This window comes from Cupressus sempervirens, chromosome 7 (genome assembly GCF_028749045.1).
Source record: "Cupressus sempervirens isolate cs-2001-9-10 chromosome 7, ASM2874904v1, whole genome shotgun sequence".
NCBI lineage: Eukaryota > Viridiplantae > Streptophyta > Pinopsida > Cupressales > Cupressaceae > Cupressus > Cupressus sempervirens.
This window is the reverse complement of record NC_143124.1, coordinates 57,180,643-57,188,238: the sequence shown is the minus strand read 5'-3', so window position 1 is coordinate 57,188,238 and position 7,596 is coordinate 57,180,643. Positions and strand designations below refer to the sequence as shown.

The 7,596-nt window shown below is 34.4% G+C and overlaps 1 pseudogene; it reads left to right on the top strand.

Annotated features, from left to right (window-relative positions):
- The first annotated feature begins 1,772 nt into the window (after nucleotides 1–1,772).
- Nucleotides 1,773–2,588, top strand: LOC149545462 (uracil-DNA glycosylase, mitochondrial pseudogene; annotated as a pseudogene).
- Nucleotides 2,589–7,596: the final 5,008 nt, after the last annotated feature.

Here is a 7,596-nt window from a genome sequence, read left to right as displayed (position 1 = left end):
ATAGAGTAACTGAGAGGGGGAGGGGGTGAATCAGTTACTTCAAAAACTTTTCACAGTCCCTAAGATGTTTGAATATACCCTTGATCTGATTAATATAAAATGATAAAACTTGATAATGCAGCAAATGATAAATATTAAGAACACAAAGCAATTCAACAATTAATAACACAAGAGACACCAGTTTTAACATGGAAACCCAATATGGGAAAAACCACCATGTAACTAGTTACTATTTTTCACTCTTCTGAAGTGAGCCTTGTTAAGAGCCAACCCTGTTAAAGGTTACAAAAACACACTGTTAGGTGTGACCCTGTTAAAGGATTTAATCACCCTACTAGGAGTGGCCTTGTCAGAGGTCTTTAGAATAATTCAACTGAACTGTCACCTTGTTAGAGGATTTATAATAAGGCTATTAAACCCACTCTATTAAGAGATTTGAAATGACTACTACAATTGTTAGAAAGTAACAATGAATGATCTGAATATAATGCAACTTATCTTTGCTGATACAAATCTCTGTTCTGCTTCACTAGATTCTCTCTGATCACATAAAAGCTTTGTAGCTCCACAAGGATATCTGATCCTTCAAAAATTCACTTGCACCTTCACAATTCACACATACATCTTATCCACACATGCACACTTGAATTTGCAACTTGATCCTTCATATATACCTTTCTGATTATCAAGTCGACCTTAAATACAAGTTAAAATTATTAATAATTATATCGTGAGTCGGCTACATTCATCACATAAATCAATTAGCCTTAATTCCACAATCTTCAAAAACCCTTCACTAACCAACCCAGCTCGGTAAATACTGTACCATAATGATCTTTAGTGTTAACCAAGTGAGGCTTGGTAAACACTGCGAACTGTGCGAAAATCCTTCGGGCACCGAGTGAACTCAGCAAACACTGACTTTCCTTCGCTTACCTTCCCAGCCCAATAAACACTAACTTTTCTTCGCTTACCTTCCCATCTCGGTAAACACTAACTTTTGTCACAGTTTCCTTCGATCACCAAGTGAGCTTGATAAGCACTGAACTTCCTTCATTAACCAAGTTAGCTCGGTAGAAGCTAACTTTATAGTGTAATGTACAACAACGCTCAGTAGACTCTGTTTGATGACTGATATGACATTTGTGTAACATTAAAGACAACACTCAATTAACCAATTGTATCCAACATGAACTTGATTTTAGTCAATTTGAGATGATTGGTATATTAGTTTGAGATGTTCAGTTGTTCGAAAATAAAATTTTTTTTAGCCACACCCACTTGAGAGCCTGACAAATTTCTGCTAGATTGATAAGATGAGGATTAAATTGCTTAATAATGAATTCTAAGGAAATGAGGGATACTTGGTGGTGTAATTAATCTAATAAGTGCTTAATCGAAGGCCCATAGAGAACAATGTTTAGGCTAGTGCAGGTACTATTGAGGAAGTATAGGAAGGCTTGGTTTGGTTTAAGGACATAGGGCATCATGGAGCAGGAGAGTTCTTCCGTTGTGGCCAGATCATAATAACATTTTTGGGTAGGGCTTCAATATTTGTAACTCAGGTCAACCAAGGCAAGGTAAATTGAAGGTAGTATTAGCTTTGTTCAGTATAACAAGCATGAGCACTCCTACAACTTTTAGTAACATTACAAGAGAGAAAATGAGTGCAACTTCTAGTAAAATTATACATTTTCCTCTATACCTACTTTTTCTTCTAGTTCTCTGAAGGACATAAACAAGAGGTAGACTTTCAGACCACAAAAGAAAGGATGGGGCACCTAATGGCCAAACCTTTTGCAAAAGCATGTACCATCTAGTTCAAACAATAGAGCAAAAAAAGATTCTAAGATTTTCTATGGCAATGATTCATATTATATGTTCTTAAGGCTATGTTAGACATTGTATGAGCAAATTCTTTTAGTAAAGGCCAAATCCTCCATGTGTCACACAATGATGAGGCAGGAGTCCAATCTTCTTCCTCTTCCATTTTTGAGATAATGGTAGCCAAAAGTCAAAAGAAGCTATTGCCAGTGCTCAATTGCAATCGAATTCTAAGAAAATTATATGAATGGAAATGAAAAAATCACTAGCAAGAGCCAAGTGCACATGTAAGATTTATGAAGAGAGAGTTGTAGATGCTAAGGCAAATGGAATGCCTTTTCCAAGCTAGAAGATCTTATTGTTGAAGAGTCCTAGTTGGATGCACTTCGAAGTGAATTTCAAAAATCATACATGTAAAATCTTTTAGAATTTGTGAGACAAGAATCTAGAGGAAGTATTTCTATTTATCCACCTCCTGCTCTTGTATTCAATGCCCTAAACTCATGCCTATTTGACAAAAAGAAGGTTATCATTATTAGTCAAGATCCTTACAATGGTCCAAGCCAAGCAATGGGGCTTTGCTTCTCTGTTCCAAATGGTATCAAAATGCCTCCAAGCTTAGTAAATATATTTAAAGAGATCCAACTCTTCACATGGAAACTTGGAGAGGTGGATTGTGCGGTGTTCTTTTTCTCAACACTATGCTCACTGTGCAAGCACATCAAGCAAACCCACCCTTTTTAAAAAAGAGTTCACACCAATAAATAAGGCAGTGAGCAATAGAGAAGCTGCTAGCTAAAGCCATAAAGAACTTGTGGCAAGAAAGGAGCACATGCATAAGAAATGAAGGTGCCACAGTTTTAAGAAGAGCAGCCATCAGCTAAGAAATAAAAGGCACCCTATGGCATTAACAAAGAAGCATCTACAACAATTAAGAATCCACATGATGGAAAAGGATGTAGCTGCTAGTTAAATGTATTTTGAATATGCTCATATAAAAATCTACGCATAATGAGGTGGTGGTGAAAGTAAAAAAGGTAGAGTTTTCAAAAGATAACTGTGGCAAGGGACTAAGGAAGCCCCAGGAGAAGGGAAAAGGGAAATCCACACCTATTGTTGACATAATTGAAGGAATAGTCACAAGTTCAAAGGGGAATGCCTAAGTGGAGGAGGTCCACATTTTAGTAGTAATTGCACTTTATTTAGCTCCATGTGAAGTGCATAAGCCTTTGGATGACATGCAAATGCTATTATTTCCTTGAAATGTCATGAATCCATCCCTTTGCAAGTTGAAGAAAATAAGAAATTTTAGTTTAACTAAAAATTGGTCTTCAAAATGAGAGTTAGCAACTTAAAGAGGTGCAGATTTAATGGCATATAATGTCGTGGGATAATGGAAAACATTCCTTTACAAAGGCACACACTATCAAGAAGTGATAGCATAGAATAGGGCATGGTTTCTTTTTAAAGTCATTTATCCCACAATCTTTGTGGGTAGGTCATTTAGTAGTTTAAATACAATTCCTAACAATAAGCTTGGTATCTTGAAGACAAAGGCCTTTGGAAGCTGCTTGATGCAAGGTGGGGCCTAATGATGAAAGTTGGAAGATGATGTCAACATAATTTTGAACAAGGACACATGCATGATGATGTGGTGAGATCATAGACTGAGGAAGGAGATAGTGACACGTGGTAGATTGTGTCGATGTAACTATGTTGCCAAGTGGAGATGCTCATCGATTAAGTAAAGTGACATAGTGATAGCCTACATGGCATGGTGAGGTGGTGATGACATGGATAGATGGTGTTGGCTGAAAAAGTCACCAAAATCTAGTGGTTGCCATGTCACCACCAGAAAATGATGAGAAGTTTTGGCAAGCGAAATGGTGACTTGCTAGAAATTTCAAGAATTTGGCATAGTTTGAATGTGGATCCCCCTTGAGGTCAATGACCAATCTGAATGTGACAAGTGGTGATCAAGGCTAATATAGGTTCGACAAATGGCACTGTTCAAATGGTCAGAGGAGTAAAAGGAGTTTAAAATTAAAAAAAATCCCTGTGTGTGCACGTTCATTCCAAATTTGAAAAATTTGATTTAAAATGTTGAATGTTCTATAGTTTAAACTATAGAATATTTTAAAATTTTCAATTTTATTCTTTTAATTATAGAGCCATGAATGGGAGTTTGATTTTCAAAAGGGCATAACAAGGGCTATTTTTATCTAAAATGAGTGCTCCAATATACCACCAAAATCAAGAAGAGGTGAACTTTCAAAATATGAGGCCAATTTTTGTAGAAGTGCTCATCGTTTTAGTCTATAAGCCAATTTGTGATTCCTGGGGCATTCTCAATAGAATGAGGAAAATTTGTCATTAATGATCAAAAGTGGTTAGAAGGTAGATATAAAGGCTTGGTGAAATGTGAAAGTGAAAAAAATTGACTTTAAGAGGTTTTCTTGTCTTTTGGAGGCCATATTCAACTGATTTGTTACTTTTACCTTAAGTTGAATTTTGATTTCAAAAATCAGTTAGTCTTTCCAATAAAATATTTGATCAAATATCTGAATCACTTGATGTCTTTGGCAGGCAAGTCGATCAAGGATTTGATTCACCTATGGAGGAGAGAGATTAGAGAGAGTCTTTTCATGGAAAAAAGGGGGAATTTCAAGTGGACACATGTTGGATGTAGAGCAGAACTAGGAATTCCTTCTTCCTATATCATTCTCATTCTTTCTCATTGAACAAGTTCTAGTTTTTTGGGGAAAAATTGCTCATTTCTATGATATCAGGTTTTGGTTCTAGTCTTGATGCATTCCCAATACTCTGATACCATTCTTTCAACATAATTCTCTCATGTGACCAACATTAGGAAGGAAAATACAGATAATTCATATCTATTAGGTTTTTCTATGTTTTCATTTCATGCATATGAATGTATTATTTTAAGGAAATTAATACAAAGAACAACAGGTTGAGTTTCACCTTGAATCCTTTCTCCTTATCAATGATCTTCAATGTTTTATAATCTTTAAATAGAGATCTTAGGTTGTAGTTGCGGTCCCTTAAGGTTGTATGTTGTTTCATTGTTGCCTATAACTCAAGGGGTTATTGTAAATTCTTCAGAGAAACCAATAGGGTTGCAAGTTTATTGATGGGGATTTCATGTAAGAATGTGATTTAAATTGAACATAGATATCTATTTACAAGTGATATGGATAGATCAAGTATCTAAAGATATGAATATGTCTCAGGTATCCATATGTGTGTGTTTGATTCATGGAATTGCCCAATGGTTAGGGCACTAGTCAGTTATAGTATCATTAGGTCTTACAGTTTCATATTTGAAGTTTTGTTGAATCAACATCATTTATCAAACATTTTCCCTTTCATGTTGAAGAACCTAAATATGATGCCCTCATGCAGCTTATGAACTCCATGGTTTGGCATTTTGTTACTATAGATCTATATCATTGTATAAGTGTTAGGAGATATAAGGGTTTTATCTACTTTAATAGATTCACAAATATGTTTTTACATTGGTACCATATCCATTGAATCTAAGGTAAATCCACCTATGTTTTACAGAGCCTAAAGTAGAAGGGTCGAAGCCTTAGATATGTCTGGTTCTCATCAGGGTAATTGGAAACCTACAAGATTTTCAAACACCAAAAAAATGGTGTCTCTGTTGGGAACTGTATTGAATATGTATAGTAGACAAACCTTGAGAATTTAAAGAAGATTCAATACAGTAGGAAGAACTTGATACTGTAGTGAGGTAATTGTGATGTTATTTTCATATCCTTGCTGAGTTTTGTGTTCCTCAGCTAAGCTTTGCTCATGGATAGCTGTAGGTTGTAAGACTGGATATAAATTGTGTTTCATGATTATTATAAGTCCATCTTTAGTTAGTTCAATCTTCGCAAGTGTTGTTGCAAAAGGTTTAGAGTCAAGAAATTTAAAAATAAAGTGTACCCTCTTTCCAAGGTTTTAGTGATCTAGAAATTTCCCATATTGAAAGTCTAGATTAGAATGTACAAGTGGTAAACTATTTCTAATCTTTTCTCACTAATTGTAAGTGGCGACTCTGATTTAAATCTCTGTACCAGTGCATAGTTCATTTTAAATGTTAGAGGCTTTCAGTATTTGTGGGCAGATCTTGTTTGTTGGGAAAGAGGAAGTATAAGTTTCTTGATTAATGGTTTATGTGGTTGTTTTTATTTGCTGAAGTAATTGATTTCAAAAGGTGAATCACTATTGTGATTTCATTTTCCTCTTCAAGGAGTTGGCTACTCTACAAAGGATTCCATCTATGATGTGAAAGATTTCATATTTGCACCTGTGCCAATCAGTAGATATAAGGTTTTAGAAAACAACACATAAAAGTATTTTTAGTTTTCATGTCTATATCATTCATGAAAGTTAAATGGTAGAAATGGTTGCTTCCATCTAGTGTTTCAGTACTAAGAAAATAGAGGTAGGAGTTTGAAAATTTTAAGAGATGGATTCTAAGTCTAGATCTGAAAATGATGTACCAACTCTTGAAAGTTGCATGCAAATATTGCTTGGCTGAAAATAGAAATTCATAATAAGACCGTTATTGGCATAAGAAATAAAATTGGTAATATTATGGGTCTTAATGGGTTTCAGACTTACATGAAGTTTAAATCAATATTTATGAATCTTGATGAGTCCTTTAGACCAGAGAAGTCTTCATGGCCAATGGCGCTCTTAGAAGTTTTTATGCCACATTGAGTTGGTTGGTTAGCCAAGTCAAGGTTAGAAAAGATTATTGAATTCCAAGATTTTATCATAGAAATTGAAAGTGCTTTGAATACTAATGAATCTGATGATAGTAGAAATGAATATGCTACAAATAATAGTAAATGTAATAAGTCTATTCAAAGCAATATTGAATATGAAGAGTCTCAATTTTATGAATCAGAGGATAGTAATCTGTAGTCTGATGACATGCATAATGTGGATTTTTCTTTTATGATGATGAGTATAAAGAAGAGGAAAAGTGTAACAACAGTATTAGTTTTTCTTCTAGTAAGGAATGTGAATGTGTTACGATACCAGTTGTTGAGGTATTGTCTAAAGAAGAAGATCTATGGAATGACCAAAATTCTAATTTTTTAGAATATATTAATAATCAGTCTACTATTGTAAACATGTCAAGCTATCCAAATAATGATCACAGCCAAGGAAAAGAAACTAGTAAGTACATCTTGTTAAGTGTTGATGAGTTTTTTGACTTGTTGCCTCAGGATTTTGAAAGGTATGCTAATCTATCTAAGGATGCTTGTGTTTTTCCATGTTTTGCATTTCCATATGATGAAGTCACTTCCCCTAAATTTGATGTTGAAGAAGATGTAGTTTCAGAATATGCTTTGTCAAGAGTGGGAGGTGTATGTGATGGTAATCCGTACATCAATACACATGATGACTTCTATGTTGAGAATGAAAATATAGGGCTAAGGTCTATTGTTGGTTCATGGTTTTCTTGTTTTCATGAGGATGAGATACGTGTTGATGGCTCATATGACAATTAAAGTAATAGTAACGAAATGGTTTACTCTAATGAGTTATTGGAAGGAGAAATTGATACAGATCAACATATTAAGAACATGCAATTTCATGATGATTCATGTGATTTAATATTTAATAATTTGTTGGAATGTGAAGAGAATGTAACATATGTTCAGTATAATTTATGGAGTGTTGATATTACAAATGAGAAGAATTCAAATTTTATATTTTCTTCATATCCAG